Source organism: Ascaphus truei, chromosome 8, assembly GCF_040206685.1.
Source record: "Ascaphus truei isolate aAscTru1 chromosome 8, aAscTru1.hap1, whole genome shotgun sequence".
Taxonomy (NCBI): domain Eukaryota; kingdom Metazoa; phylum Chordata; class Amphibia; order Anura; family Ascaphidae; genus Ascaphus; species Ascaphus truei.
In genome coordinates, this window is record NC_134490.1 from 18,487,652 (window position 1) to 18,508,227 (window position 20,576).

The window sequence follows — 20,576 nt, forward strand, 5'->3', positions numbered from 1 at the left end:
TAAGAGATGCATATTAAGTCATGTAACTTTCAGAAGAGACCATGAAGAAGCAACTAAAAGGCTTTGCATGAAAGACAGCCGATATACAAACCTAAGAGACGTGAATACACGAGTACAATACCAGTGAAATGCAGGCCTTTTCAAATCATTCATTGCTGGCACTTCTGGCAGCAAAGGCTATACCAGTTATTTTTCTAATTCAAGAGGCAGTTTAACCATTAAACTTGCTACTCAGACACTTTTTCCTTTAACTGGCATCATGAAAATGGATTTTTCAGTGAAACTCAAGGCAGGACATACTTGAAAACGAGAGGTAACTCTCAATGTATTACTTCCTGGTAAAATATTTTATAAATAAATAAAAGGTAAGATACCTCAAACTCATCCCCTCACCGTTTGGGTGCTCGTAAAAACTGGTTTCCAATGTGATTGGCTTAACCAAAAATAGTCAAAAATCACCCTTAAAAGCCAAAATCCCATATCTGTTAAAAAAAATTTTTAAAAATGTAATTTTTTTTATACACACACATTATATATATATATATATATATATATATATATATATAATTTTATTATTATTATTACACTCCTACAAGTAACATTGTGATTCTCAATCACTTCTTCCCCACTTTGGCCATTTGGTTAAAAATGGTTTCATCATTCCTTCCCAAAGGGATGAAAATGAATAAATAGGGTTTGAAACGGTTTCTCAAAACAGCCTCATCACTAAAAAGATTAAATATAGTGTATTAACTTAAATAATTGGACACCAGGGGAATATTAGAAGATTTTTTTACATTTCATGGCCATAGAATTCCTTTTCCTTGTAGGTTGCCCTTCATGCCCTTACTTTACAAATGTATCAACTTTACAAAGAATTCTAGAAGATGCTTTGGAAGCCTCCTACATACAGTGGCGAGAAATAGTTTGTGAACCCCAATGATAATTGCAGACATTCCATAGGTTTTCTATATTAACCTTCTTGAATCAAAACCAGTCTTTCCTTAAATATCCTATAGGGTTTATATTAACCAATTCCATGTCTTTTGAAACAAAATGATGTATGAATTACACAAACAATGAGTAATTAAGAGTCATGGTATGTGCAAAAGTAAGTGAAACCCTGGTTTTATCAGCTAAATTAAAGGGGATAATTACAATCAGGTGTTTAAATAATTAGGTAGATCTTCAGTGGTGAGTTTGGGAGGCTCCACCCTATATAAAACATCAGAAACATTGCAAATTTGGTCTTCACCATACAGGTGTGTGGAAACATGTCATGCCACGGTCAAATAAAATCTCTGAGGACCTCAGAAAAGCAGTTATTGATGCTCATCAGTCTGAAAGGGTTAGAAACCAATTTCTACAGATTTGAGGCTCCACAAATCCAGTCCAGTGTCAGACAGTCAACAAATGGAGAAAGTTCAAGACCACAGTCACTCTGCCCAGGAGTGGTTATTCCACCAAAATCTCTCCAAGAACAAACCAGCAAATCATTCAGGAAGGCACAAAGAACATCCAAGGATCTACAGGCCACTCTCGCCTTGGCTAATACGAGTGTTCATGACTCAACTAAGAGAAAGAGACTGAACAAGAATGGTGTTCATAGAAGGAGAGCCAGGAGGTAATCACTGCTCTATATAAGGAACATTGCTACCTATCTGAAGTTCGCCAAAGAGCACATAGATGATCCATAAGACTTCGGGAACAATGTTTTCTGGACATACGAGTCAAAAGTAGAACTTTTTGGCCCCAATGAGAAATGTTATGTTTTGCGAAAAACAAAACAGCGTTGGAACAGAAGAATCTCATCCCAACTGTCTAGCATGATCGTGGGACTATGATGGGTTGGGGCTGCTTTGCTGCCACAGGACCTGGACGGCTTGCCATCATTGACACAACCATGAATTCTGCATTGTATCAGGAGATTCTAGAGGGGAATGTCAGGCCATCCATGAGCTGAAGCAGAAGCGAAAGTGGGTCATGCAGCAAGGATTCTAAACATACAAGCAGATCTACAAAAGAATGGCTGCGGAATTAGAAACTCCATGTTTTAGAACAGCCTAGTCAAAGGTCAGACCTAAACCCCATTGAAATCTCGTGGCAAGACCGGAAGCGGGCCGTCCATGCAAGGAAGCATAGAAGGGATTGGGGTAAGATGGGAAAAGGATGTCCGCATCAGCCTTTGAGATAGAAAAAGAATAGGATACACTAAGGTGCAATGTAGGGCCAAGAGCAAACACGAATAATATACATAGGAAGGTGCCCTACCGAATGCACTCGTGGTGTGAGAATGTGAAATGGGTGTAGTGCAAGCAAAACCCTTTTATTATTAATTAAGAATAACATATGCAAGGAAGCCCTGAAATGTCACCGAGTTGAAGCAGTTCTGTAAGGAGGAATGGGCTGAAATTCCGATGTGAGAGACTGACCAGCAGTTACAGCAAATGCTTACATGAAGTAATTGCTGCTCAAGGGGGCACCACCAGGCACTGAATGTAAAGGGTCACATACTTTTTCACACATGGATATTGAATGTTGAATCATTTGTGGATAAATAAATGTTGAAAAAGTATCATGATTTTGTGTCATTTGTTTGATCAGGTTATCTTTATAACAATAACATTTTAGGTTTAAATATGTGAAAATGCCAAGGGGTTCACAAACTTTTTCTTGCCACTGTATGTGAAACACCCACCTACATCTACGTATTGCGGCGGTTCATACTTCCACTAGTGAGCGACCACATGACAGGTTTCTGTGTAAGTGGCACTGTTGCCTAAGTAGAAAAGCAGAAGTTTAGGGTAATTCAATTTTCCTCTCTTTTGGTTTTCCCAGTAGTAATGAGCATAATTAAAATAAGTTAATTACTTCAAAGTGCGATCAGCGATAGACTTTAGTGAGAGGTGAAAAGTTTGCAGCCAGGATTCACAGCAAGCAGAGCGAATGGGAGGAACGTGTTACAACTGCACGAGAAACTAGCTCACAGACAGAAAAAGGTAGCAAACGAGAACCAGGATTTCAGAGGAAAGACCCATCACCACACACACACACACACACACACACACACACACACACACACACACACACACACACAAAGTCAGGGCATTACAGAAGCAAGGTAGCCAGAAAACTATTTTTTGTAAGATTGTCTAATTGGCTTCCCTAAATAAATCGAACTATGCCAATAGCAACTATTTGGCTGCTTACATTAATTGGAGATGAATTACAAATTACATTTCTTATGGGGCCTCTGAATAGGTGTTTATCAATCAAGTGTTATCTTTACCCTTAGTTCACCTTGTGAATCAGAAAGCCAATAAAGATAAGGGGGAAGAGCGAATGGCTGGGCAAACTCTTGTTGAACCCACACACCGTGACATCACATAAATGGAGCAGCCAGAGGGAAAAATCAAGCCCCCTCTCAAGTCCACAACTCATCAGATTTAGGTGAAAAAGCATCAAATCACCAAGATGTAACGCCATAAACAGGTCACTGGCACCAATTCACTTTGGTCCTAAAAAGGATTGCCCTTTTGAAAGCAGCAACCCCATCCAACAGTTTTCTTCTAGAATCTCCCATATTTCTGAAGGTCTACATCCTTCCAGCAAGCTTACCATGAATGGTGAAGGCCAGCGGGTCGCTCTGGTAAAACATATATGTGCAGTGAAGATCTATGCATTAACGGCAGCGGGTTTAGCTTTCCCAAGGAGATGGGGGGAAAGGAATATCTCCAAATCTCTGGAACAGGGGGGCTTCCAGATCTACAACCATTCCATTCATACTTTGGGAAATGTCCAAGTGTGATTGAAATTTGGGGAGAGGGCAGAATAATGCACGGACCCCAGCACAAATAATATATCCTTTTACTTAATGTTGGTGTGAATTAATAAGTAGCAATAACAAAGTTGAATCTTTTGTATACTCTATGAAAAAGAAAAAGTTTTTTTTGAGCCAACTTAAAAAAAAAAGGGATATTAAACATACCAAACTATGAATCAAGCATTCAAAATGGCGGTCAAGATGTTGGTAAATGGGGCCGAAGCGTTAAATTCAATGCGGTAACTACACCCACACTGCTCAGACATGGTAATCCTGCAAGTTCAGGAGACACAGGATGGGCAGAGTGAACAAACATCTGAAGTCCAGCCTGAGATTTATCAAACACTGATAAGTGCCCCCAATTATCCCTTCTGTGAACACTGCAGAGAGAGAGACAACTCGGCTACATTTCGGATACTGCGCAACATATTTAGTCTGTCTCCAAGAAGTTCACACCGCTGACAGAGGCCACGGATATTTTATGAAAAATAATGTGCAGTGATAAAAAAAGTAATATTGAGTATAGCTTCACACGGCTCTATCTGATTCAGCAATCTAAATTGGACTCCATGACCTAATGGAAGAGAAATTCTATAGCTATCTGGCTCTGAGCTTTTCATGGCACAGAGCCACATCTTAGCGATCAAATAGAGTTTTAATTAATGAATAAGAAAATTAAGGTTTTTTAAAAAGGTGCTGTTTCCCCGTGTGTATATGCACACACAATTTTTTTTTTTTTTTAATTATACTTGTACATGTTTATCATTTTTAAATGTTTAATGTTGCTATGATGAGTAAACATCTGTAGATGACCGACCGCACAACCTTACTCGGTCAGGAAATAGTTAACAGTACAAATACACCGGTGCATAGGGACATTATCCCATGAAGCAAATAATGTACAGCAGCAGTGCGCAAACTGGGGGGCACGCCCGCCCCCCCTGACTTTTTAGGGGGGGGGCGCTGGCCGCACGGCTCACTTACCTGGTTCCGTGGTCCACTCATCTCCATGACAACGCGGCGTCAAATGACGCTGCGGTCCATGTAAAGTGACATCACATGCCCCCGCGGCGTCATTTGACGCTTGTTGCCATGGAGACGCGTGTGAAATGACGCGGTGGGTCACGTGACATCACATGACCCCGGAGCGTCATTTGACGCCGCAGGGGGGGCACTCCACAGCGGGAGAGCAGACAGTGGGGGCGCAAACCACGAAGTTTGCGCACCCCTGGTGTACAGCATTAAGCCTACACTGGATCCCTATCAAACTGCACTCTGGATGTAGAAATATAATCTGACTTTAATAGTCATAGAATCCCAAAATTCCTAACGCAGCAATATTATACCGGCAGTTGTTGCTACGGTGACCAAACACTTTAGGAAGTTTTTATAATTGTTGCCTAAAACTGTTTATAAAACCTTCTAAACCACAGGTCAATCAGGTTTTTTGTTTTGTTTTGTGCAACGTACTTACAGCTAAAAGTAAAAGGGCAATAAGTGTGTGATAAGAATTAAATATAAACAAAAATGAACATAGCAAGCACAGCCCTGAATAGAACAATGAAAAAACATTAATTGACCATATCATTGTTTTCTTCCCCCCCATGGGACCTTTCTCAAGACTGAGAAATGTGTATGCTGGGTATTACCCCAAAAGACAGGAAACAGATTGCAAACAAAAATCTGTGACATCACAAGGCTGAAGAAATTAAAAATGGCAGTGGGCTGGATACCTTCCAAGAAAAAAAATGACCATTGCTGGACGAAGATGGTTCCCCTACTGGATTCCAAGGGATAGCAACAGACCAAGACGAAAAGTAGGGTGGGAAGATGAAATGAGGCTTCCTACCGCAGAACCTGGAAGATCATTGAGGCGGTCTTCATCCAGTAGTGGATCAATAAGGGCGGAAGATGGTGTGTGTCATTGTATTTAAAGGATGTTTTAGCTGTTCCATTAAAATTATCTTTATCGAAGAAATTAGATTTATATTTTTCCCAGTCAATCTTAATCAATTTTAACTACATTTTTATTTCAAATCAAAGAACAGATCTCATTCTCAATGGAAAATTAGTCATCAATTACAGTAAAATCATTCTTGAATCCGGTATAACTCTTAATGAACTTACATTAGCAAAAATTAATATAGTGACCAGGGAAGAGAAATAAATTTGATTACTTAGAATTGTAACAAACAAACAAAATACATTATGTAGTTTCACACACAATGTATTAATAAACGCATAAGCAAAGATGGACTTTATTTTATAATCTTATCAAAACAAATAAAGAATTTAGCGATCTACTCCTTTTACGCCTCTGTTTTACAGCCCCACATAATTTTATTCATTGTCAATACAATGGGTATTTAAATTACAAGTCACATGTTGCCATAAAGCGGTGTTGCTGTGCTGAGTTAGCATAAACCCGAAATAAGACTCCGAAACTATAATTGTTAAACACAGCAAGATAACAAAACAAGCCCCTATCTGAATCCCTTTTACTGCCAGGTGGAGCAGGGCTAAAGGTGAAAGCAGCTATACCATTCCCCCCACCCACCTTTTTTTATTATTTGTATATGTAAATTATGTGACAATGTATAATTCTACATTCTTAGGCTTGTTTTATAGTTGGCGCGTGCAAACGCTCGTGACGCACCTTTTTTGTGTGTACGGGTGCGTGCTGTGAGCGACAGGCTATGACGCGCATTTGATGGGTGGGTGGATGTGTGTATATAGTTTGAAAGCTAATAATTTATTATATAATATTTAAAAAAAAACATACATGTGAGAACAAATAATACACACACACACGCACACACTGCAGCCTCACGCTGAGCGGTGCGAAAAGATTGTTTTCCGAGTCTGCCCGCCCCCCCCCCCCCCCCCCCCCCCCCCCCGATTGGCCGGTTCCACGCTCACCGTCGTGCGCTCTCCCGGCCCTAGTATAGAATGCTGGCTAACCACAGCCAATTATAAGTGCCGCGCGCGCACGGCGGAGCAAGCGCACCCACTTTATTACGGGCCTTACCTAAGCTGGCAACCGTTTGGCGTTCCTGTTATAAATCTGTAAAAATACGGATTACATGGCTAACATAATGGCTGCTTCAGTCAGTGTAAAGCTACGGCCCCAGTCACTGCGTGCACGAGCGCGTTGGAGCGCCTGCACCAGTTTCATCCGCGATCTGTGATCGCGCGTCCAGAGAAGAGCAGGAGATCGCAACAGGTAGGATGACCATGACGTCACGCAGCTGGTTCGCCCTCATTGGCTGATCCACCGCCGTGACGTAGCCGGCGCTCGGCCGCCGCACCAAAAAGACAAATTTCTTGTCTTTTGGCAAAGGTGGTCGCGCATCGCGCTTTCTGCAGACGCGTGGAGACGCAGTGACGAGGCCTAAAGCAGCAGCTACAATTTATCCTTATATTACTAAGGCAACCATTATCTTATGTTACAGTTTACAGCACAAACTGCTGGGAACATTGGCAACAAATTATCACAAACATCAAAGTGATGCAAAGATCTTGCACTGCTTGGGAGGTGTGCTAAATTCTGCTGTAGAAAATTAAAGTATGCTTTAAAACTCGTTAAAAATGACCTTACGTGTTGAACAATAAATAAACAGCCACTACAGTATTGTAAAATACTACAGAAAATATATTTTTTTTTAAAGGAGGGGGGGGGGGGGGATTTCACATGTTTTGCTGCTTTTTAAATCACTAAAAAAATAAAAAATCACTTAAAAAACAAAGCATGACTATTACAATAATAAATAGGAGACAATTTATATTCCCCTCCCCACCACCAAAATAAAAAAACCTTTAAAATTAAAATAAAAATAAAAAAATACAGGCAAGCGATGAAAGACTTTACACTTAGCAGAAACGTTGATTAAATACAACTGCGAGATACAGAACACAAGTTAATCCCCCCCACTCCTGCTTTGCATGACACTCCCCCCCCCCCCCCCCCCAGCTTCTTACATTGTGCATAACAAAGGGGATTTTTCTGCTGACACTTCTTTTACAATTTTCTACTGTGGAAAGGGCTGCGCAAACTATGTAAATGTTCAAAGCTCCATCCAGTTCCTCAATCAATTGAAGGTGCCATTCCACTAAAACATACATGAGAGCAGCGTTTCACATCCCCTGCCATTTTTTAAGAGACATGCCAGGGCTAGTTTAATTATAGCAGGGGTTCTCAACACCAGTTCTCCAGACCTGCCGAACAGGTCAGGTTTTCAGGCTATCCCTGCTTCAGCACTGGTGGCTCATTCAAAGGGCAGGTCCCCAGTGGCCACTGCGGCGTGCGCGCCACACCCCACAGCACAGCTCTCTATGGGGCACACCCCAGTTGCCGTGTGGTGTGGGTGCGCAAAGCGCTGCGACGCGCCCGCTGGCAGGGAATACGAAGAATTTTGTCGAAGAATTGTGCCGCGGTCACGCGCTCGGCAGGCAGCCAATGGAAGGGAAGATATGCCCCGCCATGGCCGCGCCCCCTGGCGCATCCCATAGCTCTCCAACAGACCGCAGATTGCGGCTGCAGTCTGTGCGCGCACAGCCAGGCACGCGTGCAGCAAGGAGCACTGGGGTCGTAGCCAAAGATTGAGCCACCCTTGCTGAAGCAGGGATATCCTGAAAACCTGACCTGTTGGTGGCTCTTGACTGGAGTTGGCAACCCCTGCAATACATAATCTGGTCATATTGAAGCAGACCTGCAAGAACGATCTTCCTTCAGCATTTCTCTTGAGTTGCAAACTGCTGTAAAGTATGAAATTACATCAAATACTGTAGTTTGGGGAATATAGGGATATTTGGGCTTTAACAGCTACAGGGCCAGAATTGTCAGCGACGTTGCTCTGACCTCCTGACTCTGAATGGGTTAAATTGCAGGCAGCAAGAATCTGGGTGTAGAAATGCAAAGAAGTAGTGCGAGAGTGGCTTTTAGCAACCCCTTTCCAGGGATATCTTGCCGGCACATCACATCCCTTCCCAAATAGATTACAATCTAAATTTAGGTTCTGAGACAGATAAAATAACTTGCCAAAAGGTCACACAGAGTTAGAACAGGGTCTCAAACAAGATCTTCCCACTTCAGAGAGCAGAGCTAACTTGGTGAATACTGGAAACGGACATCTCTTCCAATAATTTAGGGAGTGTGAGCCTATCAGCTGTGTAGGACTGCACAGGAATGTTACCTCACTAACCCATTCTTTGCCAAAATCACCGACAGGCCACCTGGCAGTGAAAGTGTTAAGGCAGGGCTGCACATCTCAGCCATCACAAGGGAAATTATTCCCTTTTCAGAACATACCAAAAAGATAAAAGAATATCTCCGCCCTGATTTAACAGCTTTAATTTAAGTTCCAAGTAATCAGTAGACCTCTCCCCTAAATTATCTCGGTGCCAAAAAAACGTTTACCTGTGAGAGACGACCACAGAGAAGGATGCAAGTAAAGCAGTTAATACATTTTGGGGAGTGTTCTCTGTTATCTCTTCTCTGGCATGCAATTTAAACACGAATTATTCAGCACAGTGATAGGATTTAACCCATTCGCTGCCATAGGCCTGCAACGCATTTGCAGCAAACAGGTTGACAGTCTGACAGATAAGCATACAAGAGGGATGCCCATATAGGGTGGGAGGGGGTGCTACAGACTCTTCAAACTAGGGGTGCTTTGCCTGCCCTTCGCCTGCTCTCTGCAGGCAAAGTGATCTGCTGACTTACAGGGGCTTTCTGGGAGTTCTTTTTAGTCCCCCATCAAGGGACATGCCAATTCCAAGAAGCACAGAGTAAGAAATTCCTCCATGTATGTCACATGTGTATCAGCCCTGAGAAAGCCCCTGGGAACCTTAGCCAGGCTCCTACACTCTCCCCTACTTCCTATGATAGCCCGAACACAGAGTGTAATCTCAGCTCCCATGTGCATACGATTCCAGCCGCCCCTCGGGCATTCCAATCAAAGGGTATTTAAAAAAAAAGGCAGACGAAACTCTGAGCTGGTTTCAAAATCCTAAGCACAGTAAGCATAAAGATTGGCATGGTATAAATGAAGCCACACCACGTAAAGAAACATTTACACACCACAGTCTACGGTGCATTGCCCCTGCTTCTTACATTTCAAATAAACACACACAGTCGGTAAAGACACTTACCTCTGGCAGAGAGCTTTTTGGTGTTGATAATCTTTGCAGCATATTCCTGGTTGGAGGATTTCTTTACACATCTGCGCACTACAGAAAAGGCCCCCCTTTAAAAAAAGAAAAATGAAAACAGATGCCGTTAACCGAAATACCAAACGATAAAATTTATGGCATGTAGGTTTGGGACTTGTTTCTCTTTACTGCAGTTATTTTTATTTTGGGGTTTGCTGCATGACTGTTTCAGTTCTGTTGAGCTTCACATTATTTCTTGTTTAATTCCAAGATTGTTTTTTTACTGCAGTGTTAGATATTCTTAATATGTGAGTGGGAGATATTTTCTCATATTACAAAATAAAATTTTGACTTTGGTAAAGATGGACTTTTCGGTATTTAAAAGCTGGATCCTGTGGCCCTTTCGTTCACCAACAAAGCGTATTCGTAACTGCTATTTCACAACGGAAGTGCTTATTAATGTGAATATTAAGTTCCGAAAACCAGTCAAAAAAAACAGACACTGTTCCCTTCTTTCAGTGAAGCTATATTAAAGGTCTAGAGGAAAAAAAGAGAAAAAAATTAAGCAGCAAGTCCAGAATTTGCAGTAATCAGTGCGGAATCCAAAGGCACGGTAAGAGGACACAATAAATTATTTCACATGAATATTTCTCCAAAACAACAAACTACACAAGGATCTCACACAAGTGTAAAATGTTAAATAAAGGGTGACTAGTGGGACCTCGGCTTTTAGAGCCATGGTTCAAACACCATGAGAACAACCACCAAGATGGTGTCCGGTAACTTGGGTGGTGGTCCCTGGAGCCTCATAAGCTAGGTCCCCAGTGCCTGCTACGGCGTGCGCTGCAAGGACAAGAGCCGACCCCTCAATGGGGCCGGGCCCACTAGCTGCCTTGGCCGCCGCCGCGTTGCACGACCAGTTTTTCCTGAAGTCAGTCAAATAGTCTTCAGTACTGGCGATAAGTGCGGTGGCCACGCCACCCGGCGGTTCAGCCAATGAGGGCAAACCTGCCGGGTGATATCGCCACCCCCCCCCCCCCCCCGTCTTTCACCCTGCACAGACCGGGTAACAGAGCTGCAGGCGCACGTGCAGTGCCGACACTGGGGCCGTCGCCTTAGATTTCATTTCAGGGAATTTGCCTCCAGCCTGTGGCACTTTCTATCACTGTCAGCAGATCAGTGCTAAAGGTTGGTTTCTTGACGTGCTGATTTTCAGACTTGATACCCTTAACCTCCCTGACTGCACTTTTACTCTTACTGTGTATGTAAGCCTCCAAACATAGCGCTTAGATTGCAAGCTCTTTAGGGCAGGGCCTCCCTTTGCTTTATGTTTTCATTTAACGGCTGTGCTTGTTCCCAATGATGGTACTTCAGATACCTTGTATTGTAAGCTTGTGAAGAGCTGCGTACACTATTGGCACTATATAGCGAAAACTATACATACTTGAGTGCAATTTGTTATATACGCATACACGACTGCCTACATGTATTAATATATTGAACAAAATTAAGTAAGGTGGCCTTACACACAACTATTGAAATGGTGAGCAAGAAGGGGAAGTCTGAAAGCCCTTTTTCCAAGTCAATAAGCAAAATGTATAAGGGACATGAAAGAAGGGCCACGAATATGGAAAGAACGGGCAGCTCAGTGGGGGATATTCACAAAGCTCTAATAAGGGGTATTGGAGCTCGATTCAAGCCAATAGCAGTTGACATGAGATCAAGCTTCTGTATCCCTTATTGGAGTTAAGTGAATCCTGGTCAACGTGAGCTATGCTAGGAAAAACTACAACAATAACCATTTGGGCCTTCAAAAGGCAGCCATCTAGTGACAGAGCTAGCGGGAAGGGAACGAGACCATGTTGAGAAATGCACACTAACTCCAGCACTGGAGTGGTTAAAGATGCTTCTACAACTCCCTGTATTAACCATTCCTAGGGAAGCTTAAAGCCTCTCATTCCGTTTCAACCCCCCCAAAAACACTGGTATCGATAAGACAGGCATTGTGCTGTGCTAGGGATTTACAGCAAATGACTGTTTTTATAAAATAAGGATTGTAATTCTAACACTTGTGAAAGTGATAGTGAAATAAATGGAAGGCATGTAGAACCAATTAGAGAAGCAATAGAGAATATGTTAGTGATACGGTTAATACCAGCAGCAACACATTCCCATTAACCTCTTCAGTGCCAAACATTCTGGTACTGCACCGGTTAATCAATCATTTTGCTATGACCAATAGCAAAATAGTTTAATAGCTTAGCCCAGGGGTGGGCAACTCCAGGCCTCAAGAGCCACTAACAGGTCAGGTTTTCAGGATGTCCCTGCTTCAGCAAAGGTGGCTCAGTCGCTCAAGCAGGGATATGCTGAAAACCTGACCTGTTGGTGGCCCTTGAGGACTGGAGTTGCCTACCCCTGGTTTAGCCTAACACCTCAAGCAAAAGTGGGCACTCAGCAAGGTATGGGGAAGGCACCAGATCATTCCAGCATTTTGGGTAATCTCAATACTCTCCTAAAATGCTCAACCCCACCTCTAGCCTAAACACAGCCAGACAGGGAGAACAGGACAAAGAAAAGTGACAATGGAAGAGCTAATCAACAACTAGTTGGTCCAATAAAAAGGTATCATACCACCTACTCCCTATCCCTCCTTTGTTACTACATGGAAGAGCTGAGGGATTTCAGTAAAACTTCTGCAATGCAGTCACAATAAAGGCCGTTACAACTAATCAACAGTGATAGGGATCCACCACTTTTGTTCCACTCTCTCCCACACATTAAGATTAATGTGTTGTGTCACTGTGTGACAGAAGCAGGGAGGTGTAAATAAAAGACTGAGTGGTCTAAACTGGGTGCTGGATGGTGTAGAATAAGCCTGGTTTCTGGGGGTACTGTATAGCACGATCAGTGCTCTGCACCAACAGTGTTTGCAGCAAGTGGGCTACCTGTAATGGTATTATGAGTTTAGACGATCTTAGAATATCCTCGTCACATGTTTAGGTGCAAGGAGTGCAGCAGAAAGTGTGCACATGGAGCAGAAACTGCCCGATTATCTTTTGTACCCCTATTACCATGTAGTGGGTGCAGTGTCCGTCTGGTTAAGTTTTACTCAATAAGGGTGCCAAGCACTAGCCAGAACGGTTCCCCAAGACATCTCACTTGTACAAAAACTGCTATTACAACAGCTCTATAACTGTAAAATATTGCAGTAATAAGGTATTTTAATTTCAGTGTATTTTGTAGTTTTAAATTAAATACTGCAATTGGATTAAACATATGGTTCATTGAGGAGATAAAGGGTCAAGTAATACCGTCATGGCTGCTATGGGATCAGTAAAAGGTTTGCACGCAGTATGGGGGCAATAGATTGTATAGGTAACTACACAATGGCTATGTGTACACAACCTGCCTGGAATGTCAATCTCCTCTGTGTACAAATTGTATTAAGGTTGCAGAGTGTCAGCTGCTGGCAGCACAGCAATACATTTTTCGTCTTGGTATAGCGAGTGCAGGGTGAGGAAACACACATGGGGTTGTTGGTAATAAAGGAGTATCTTCCTCCCACCATTTGGTGCAGAAGCTGCCTGAAATATTTATCTATGTTTGTTCTATGGGGTGGGGGCTCCGTTGTATATTTGATCCCATTTTGCTGGAGCTGAACAGGCATTGTATGCACAATGGATTTGCAATGTAGTCTGCTGCTAGGAGGTCTGTTAATATCATAGTCTGCCTATTTGGATGAAGATAATGCTATGAATGCACAATGTGCCTATGGTGTCTCTCCCACCCTGCTCCCTTGTCTGGGTGCAGAAGCTGCCTGCACAGGGAAAACACACTGCCTGGGATATCTTTGTCATGGTGCAGATGGCTGAGTGTGTGTGCCATGTGAGGGCAGCTCAGGATCTGCGCCTCGCTGTCATAATGCAGAAGCTCTTGTGTGGTGGAAATGTCTTTGTCTCCCTGCCCGAGAGCTGAATCTGCTATGGGTGCTTTATGTGCCCCAAAATATGCACACACCCCCAATCATAGAGCGGAAGCTGCAATTGGTGCTCAGTGTGCTGGGAATATCTGTGTGTGCAGGCACAGTGCTGGGAGGACAGGTATATACGAGTCCCCGTGCTGCTGTCCTATGCTGGGGCAATGTTATATTGTATGTCCCCGTATGGACTTGTCTCTCTAATCTACTTGCCCTGTCCCCCCTCCTCCCCGGTGCCCTGCGCGACCCCCCTTCCCCCCCCCGGCCATATCTGTCCCTCTCCCCCGGGTGCCCTCTGTCCCGACCCCCCCCTGTACCGCGGTGCCCCCTGTCACCCCTGCCCCTCTCCCCTCTGCAAACTCACTTGCCAAGCTCCTCGTACAGCTGGTACTCGTCGGTGAAGCGGGTGCACGTTCCGGTGGTGGCCATGTTATTGCAGGGGAAGCCGCTCTCGCATGGGGCGGGCGGGGGGATGTCAGCGAGGAGGCAACGGCGGTGGCCGGGGTGAGATCGCTGCTTCTTCCCTGTTCCCTCCTCCTCCTCCTGCTGCTCCCGGTCCCGCGGTCTCCTCCTGCGCTGGGCTCCGGTCCCCTCCGTGTGTCCGGCTCCTGTCACTCGCTGCACAGTCACTGGGAGGAGGGAGAGGCGGCGGTCTGAGCCCCGGCAGCACCGCGAGATTTCCCCGACAGCACCGCGAGATTTCCCCGGACACTCCCCCCCTAGTCCCGGGGAGGGTCATCCAGTATCGGACTCAACTGCACCAAACAACGTCTCCTCCCCCACCGTTACACCCCCCTCACTCTCCCCCATCCCCTCACCCATCCCCTCACCCCCCCATCCCCTCACCCCCCTCCATCCCCTCACCCCCCTCCATCCCCTCACTCCCCCCCATCCCCTCACTCCCCCCCATCCCCCACCCCTCACTCCCCCCCATCCCTCACTCCCCCCCATCCCTCACTCCCCCCCACCTCTCACTCCCCCCACCTCTCACTCCCCCCCCCACCCCTCACTCCTCCCCCCACCCCTCACTCCCCCTCCCACCCCCTCCCCCCCCACCCCTCACCCCCCTCCCACCCCCTCCCCCCCACCCCCCCACCCCTCACTCCCCCTCCCACCCCTCCCCCCCACCCCTCACTCCCCCACCCACCCCCCACCCCCCCACCCCTCACTCCCCCTCCCACCCCTCACCCCCCCCCCACCCCCACCCCCCACCCCCACTCCCCCCCCACCCCCACCCCCACCCCCACCCCCCCCCCCCCACCCACCCCCCCCTCACCCCCCCCCACCCCTCACTCCCCACCCCTCACTCCCCCACCCCCACCCCCACACCCCCCATCCCCCCACCCCTCACTCCCCCCCCACCCCTCACCCCCACCCCTCACTCCCCCACCCCCACCCTCACCCCCCCCACCCCCACCCCACCCCCCCCCACCCCTCACCCCCCCCCACCCCTCACACCCCCACCACCCCCACCCCCCCCTCACCCCACCACCCCTCACTCCCCCCCCACCCCACCACCCCCACCCCCCCCCACCCCACCACCCCCCACCCCCCCCCACCCCACCACCCCCACCCCCCACCACCCCTCACCCCCCCACCACCCCTCACCCCCCACCACCCCTCACTCCCCCCCCACCCACCACCCCCACTCCCCCCCCACCCCACCACCCCTCACCCCCCCCACCCCACCACCCCTCACTCCCCCCCCACCCACCACCCCCACCCCCCCCACCCCACCACCCCTCACCCCCCCCCACCCCCCCCCACCCCACCACCCCTCACCCCCCCCCCACCCCACCACCCCCTCACCCCCCCCACCCCCCCCACCCCTCACCCCCCCCCCACCCCCCACACCCCACCCCCCCCCACCCCCCCACCCCCACCCCCCCCCACCCCCCCACCCCTCACCCCCCCCCACCCCCCCACCCCTCACTCCCCCTCCTCCCCCCCACCCCTCACTCCCCCTCCCCCCCCCCACCCCACACCCCCCCCCCCCCCCACCCCTCACACCCCCCCCACCCCTCACCCCCCCCCCCCCCACCCCTCACTCCCCCCCCCACACCCTCACTCTCCCCCCCCCCCACCCCCACTCCCCCCCCCCCCCACCCCTCACCCCCCCCCCCCCACCCCACACCCCCCCCCCCACCCCCACTCCCCCCCCCCCCACCCCCCACCACCCCCCCCCCACCCCCACCCCCCCCCCCACCCCCACCCCCCACCCCACCCCCACCCCTCACTCACCCCACCCCACACCTCCCCCCCCCCACCCCACACTCCCCCCCCCCTCACACCCCCCCCCCCACCCCACACTCCCCCCCCCCACCCCCACACTCCCCCCCCCCACCCCTCACTCTCCCCCCCCACCCCACACCCCCCCCCCCCACCACCACCACCCCCCCCCCCCCCCCCCCCCCACCCCTCACCTCCCCCCCCCCCCCCACCCCTCACCTCCCCCCCCCACCCCTCACTCCTCACCTCCCCCCCCCCCCACCCCACTCTCCCCCCCCCACCCCTCACCTCCCCCCCCCCACCCCTCACTCTCCCCCCCCCCACCCCCACTCCCCACCCCCCCCACCCCCCACCCCCACCACCCCCCCCCCCACCCCACCACCCCCCCCCCCACCCCCACTCCCCCCCCCCCCCACCCCCACCCCCCCCCCCCCCCCACCCCCACCTCCCCCCCCCCACCCCCACTCTCCCCCCCCCCACACTCCCCCCCCCCCACACCTCCCCCCCCCCCCACCCCACACTCTCCCCCCCCCCCCACCCCTCACCTCCCCCCCCCCCACCCCTCACTCCCCCCCCCCCCACCCCTCACTCTCCCCCCCCCCCCACCCCCTCTCCCCCCCCACCCCTCACCACCCCCCCCCCCCCACCCCTCACTCCCCCCCCCCACCCCCACTCACCCCCCCCCCACCCCTCACCTCCCCCCCCACCCCTCACTCTCCCCCCCCCCCACCCCTCACTCTCCCCCCCCCCCACCCCCACTCTCCCCCCCCCACCCCTCACTCTCCCCCCCCCCACCCCTCACTCTCCCCCCCCCCCCACCCCCACCCTCACTCCCCCCCCACCCCTCACTCTCCCCCCCCCACCCCTCACCTCCCCCCCCCACCCCTCACTCTCCCCCCCCCACCCCTCACTCTCCCCCCCCCACCCACCACCCTCCCCCCCCCCCACCCCTCACTCTCCCCCCCCCCCCCTCACTCTCCCCCCCCCCACCCCTCACTCTCCCCCCCCCCCACCCCTCACTCTCTCTCCCCCCCCCCACCCCTCACTCTCTCTCCCCCCCCCACCCCTCACTCTCTCTCCCCCCCCCCCACCCCTCACTCTCTCCCCCCCCCCACCCCTCACTCTCTCCCCCCCCCCACCCCTCACTCTCTCCCCCCCCCCACCCCTCACTCTCTCCCCCCCCCACCCCTCACTCTCTCCCCAACCCCTCACTCTCCCCCCAACCCCTCACTCTCCTCCCCACCCCCCACCCCTCACTCTCCTCCCCACCCCCCCACCCCTCACTCTCCTCCCCACCCCCCACCCCTCACTCTCCTCCCCACCCCCCACTCTCCTCCCCACCCCTCACTCTCCTCCCCACCCCTCACTCTCCTCCCCACCCCTCACTCTCCTCCCCACCCCTCACTCTCCTCCCCACCCCTCACTCTCCTCCCCACCCCTCACTCTCCTCCCCACCCCTCACTCTCCTCCCCACCCCTCACTCTCCTCCCCACCCCTCACTCTCCTCCCCCACCCCTCACTCTCCTCCCCCCCCCCCACCCCTCACTCTCCTCCCCCCCCCCACCCCTCACTCTCCTCCCCCCCCCACCCCTCACTCTCCTCCCCCCCCACCCCTCACTCTCCTCCTCCCCCCCCCTCACTCTCCTCCTCCCCCCCCCACCCTTCACTCCTCTTCCCCCCCCCCCACCCCTCACTCCTCTTCCCCCCCCCCCCCCCCACCCCTCACTCCTCTTCCCCCCCCCCACCCCTCACTCCTCTTCCCCCCCCCCACCCCTCACTCCTCTTCCCCCCCCCCACCCCTCACTCCTCCCCCCCCCCACCCCTCACTCCTCCCCCCCACCCCTCACTCCTCCCCCCCCCCACCCCTCACTCCTCCCCCCCCACCCCTCACTCTCCTCCTCCCCCCCCACCCCTCACTCTCCTCCCCCCCCCCCACCCCTCACTCTCCTCCTCCCCCCCACCCCTCACTCTCCTCCTCCCCCCCCACCCCTCACTCTCCTCCTCCCCCCCCCCACCCCTCACTCTCCTCCTCCCCCCCCACCCCTCACTCTCCTCCTCCCCCCACCCCTCACTCTCCTCCTCCCCCCACCCCTCACTCTCCTCCTCCCCCCACCCCTCACTCTCCTCCTCCCCCCACCCCTCACTCTCCTCCTCCCCCCCCCTCACTCTCCTCCTCCCCCCCCCCTCACTCTCCTCCTCCCCCCCCCCTCACTCTCCTCCTCCCCCCCCCTCACTCTCCTCCTCCCCCCCCCTCACTCTCCTCCTCCCCCCCCTCACTCTCCTCCTCCCCCCCTCACTCTCCTCCTCCTCCCCCCCCCCTCACTCTCCTCCTCCTCCCCCCCCCACTCTCCTCCTCCTCCCCCCCCCTCACTCTCCTCCTCCCCCCCCCCCTCACTCTCCTCCTCCCCCCCCCCCTCACTCTCCTCCTCCCCCCCCACCCCTCACTCCTCCTCCCCCCCACCCCTCACTCCTCTTCCCCCCCCCCACCCCTCACTCCTCCCCCCCCCTCACTCCTCCCCCCCCCCCTCACTCCTCCTCCCCCCCCACCCCTCACTCCTCCCCCCCACCCCTCACTCCTCCCCCCCACCCCTCACTCCTCCCCCCCACCCCTCACTCTCCTCCTCCCCCCCCACCCCTCACTCTCCTCCTCCCCCCCCCACCCCTCACTCTCCTCCTCCCCCCCCACCCCTCACTCTCCTCCTCCCCCCCCACCCCTCACTCTCCTCCTCCCCCCCCACCCCTCACTCTCCTCCTCCCCCCCCCACCCCTCACTCTCCTCCTCCCCCCCCCACCCCTCACTCTCCTCCTCCCCCCCCACCCCTCACTCTCCTCCTCCCCCCCCCCACCCCTCACTCTCCTCCTCCCCCCACCCCTCACTCTCCTCCTCCCCCCCACCCCTCACTCTCCTCCTCCCCCCCCTCACTCTCCTCCTCCCCCCTCACTCTCCTCCTCCCCCCCCCTCACTCTCCTCCCCCCCCCCTCACTCTCCTCCACCCCCCACCCACCACTCTCCCCCCCTCCCTCCCTCCTCCCCCCACCCCTCACTCTCCTCCTCCCCCCCCACCCCTCACTCTCCTCCTCCCCCCCCCCACCCCTCACTCTCCTCCTCCCCCCCCACCCCTCACTCTCCTCCTCCCCCCCCCCCTCACTCTCCTCCCCCCCCCTCACTCCCTCCCCCCCCCCACTCTCCTCCCCCCCCCCCTCACTCTCCTCCTCCCCCCCCACCCCTCACTCTCCTCCCCCCCACCCCTCACTCTCCTCCCCCCCCCACCCCTCACTCTCCTCCCCCCCCCACCCCTCACTCTCCTCCTCCCCCCCCCCTCACTCTCCTCCTCCCCCCCTCACTCCTCCCCCCCCTCACTCTCCTCCTCCCCCCCCCTCACTCTCCTCCTCCCCCCCCTCACTCTCCTCCTCCCCCCCCTCACTCTCCTCCTCCCCCCCCTCACTCTCCTCCCCCCCCCCCTCCCTCCCCACCCCTCACTCTCCTCCCCCCCCCCTCACTCTCCTCCCCCCCCCCACCCCTCACTCTCCTCCCCCCCACCCCTCACTCTCCTCCCCCCCACCCCTCACTCTCCTCCCCCCCACCCCTCACTCTCCTCTCCCCCCCCCACCCCTCACTCTCCTCCTCCCCCCCACCCCTCACTCTCCTCCCCCCCCCACCCTCACTCTCCTCCCCCCCCCACCCCTCACTCTCCTCCCCCCCCCCCACCCCTCACTCTCCTCCTCCCCCCCCCACCCCTCACTCTCCTCCCCCCCCCCACCCCTCACTCTCCTCCTCCCCCCCCACCCCTCACTCTCCTCCTCCCCCCCACCCCTCACTCTCCTCCTCCCCCCCCCTCACTCTTGCCTCCACCCCCCTCACTCGCCTCCCCCCCCTCACTCTCCTCCTCCCCCCCACCCTCACTCTCTTACTCCTCCCCACCCCTTACTCTCTTCCTCCCCCACCCCTCAATCTCCTCCTCCCCCTAGAATATACCGTTGGAAAATAAAAAATTTCCTTATGTGGCTCCTATTGTTAGTATATTTATTGTAAACTTCTTGCTGCCGTAAAGATATGTTTCTTGTATATTTGATCAACAGCCTTATCTATAAGGTTTATAGGATACATTTTAGCTAAACATCTTTTGGAATAGTAGACCCTCTCCTCTATCACAAATAGTTTGCACCCTTTACCAACTGACCCCTCGAAAGCTTTTTCAATGGATAACAAGGATGAAAAGAGTCACATTGTAAAAGAGTGTTACGTATCAAGGGTTTAGAATACAAAGTTGAACATTATATAAATAAAATAAAAATGAATAGACGATACCATTCTGTGGCTAACAAAATTATTTTATTATTTATTTATTTATAAAATATTTTACCAGGAAGTTATACATTGAGAGTTACCTCTCGTTT

The 20,576-nt window shown here is 52.0% G+C and overlaps 1 long non-coding RNA gene across 1 annotated transcript in view; it reads left to right on the forward strand.

The window, feature by feature from the left end:
* LOC142501177 (uncharacterized) overlaps positions 1–20,576 on the forward strand; it is a 104,324-nt gene that overhangs the window by 49,292 nt on the left and 34,456 nt on the right. The window contains exon 3 of the long non-coding RNA XR_012803438.1: positions 10,493–10,586. This is a non-coding gene — a long non-coding RNA (uncharacterized LOC142501177). The remainder of the gene's footprint in view (positions 1–10,492; positions 10,587–20,576) is intronic.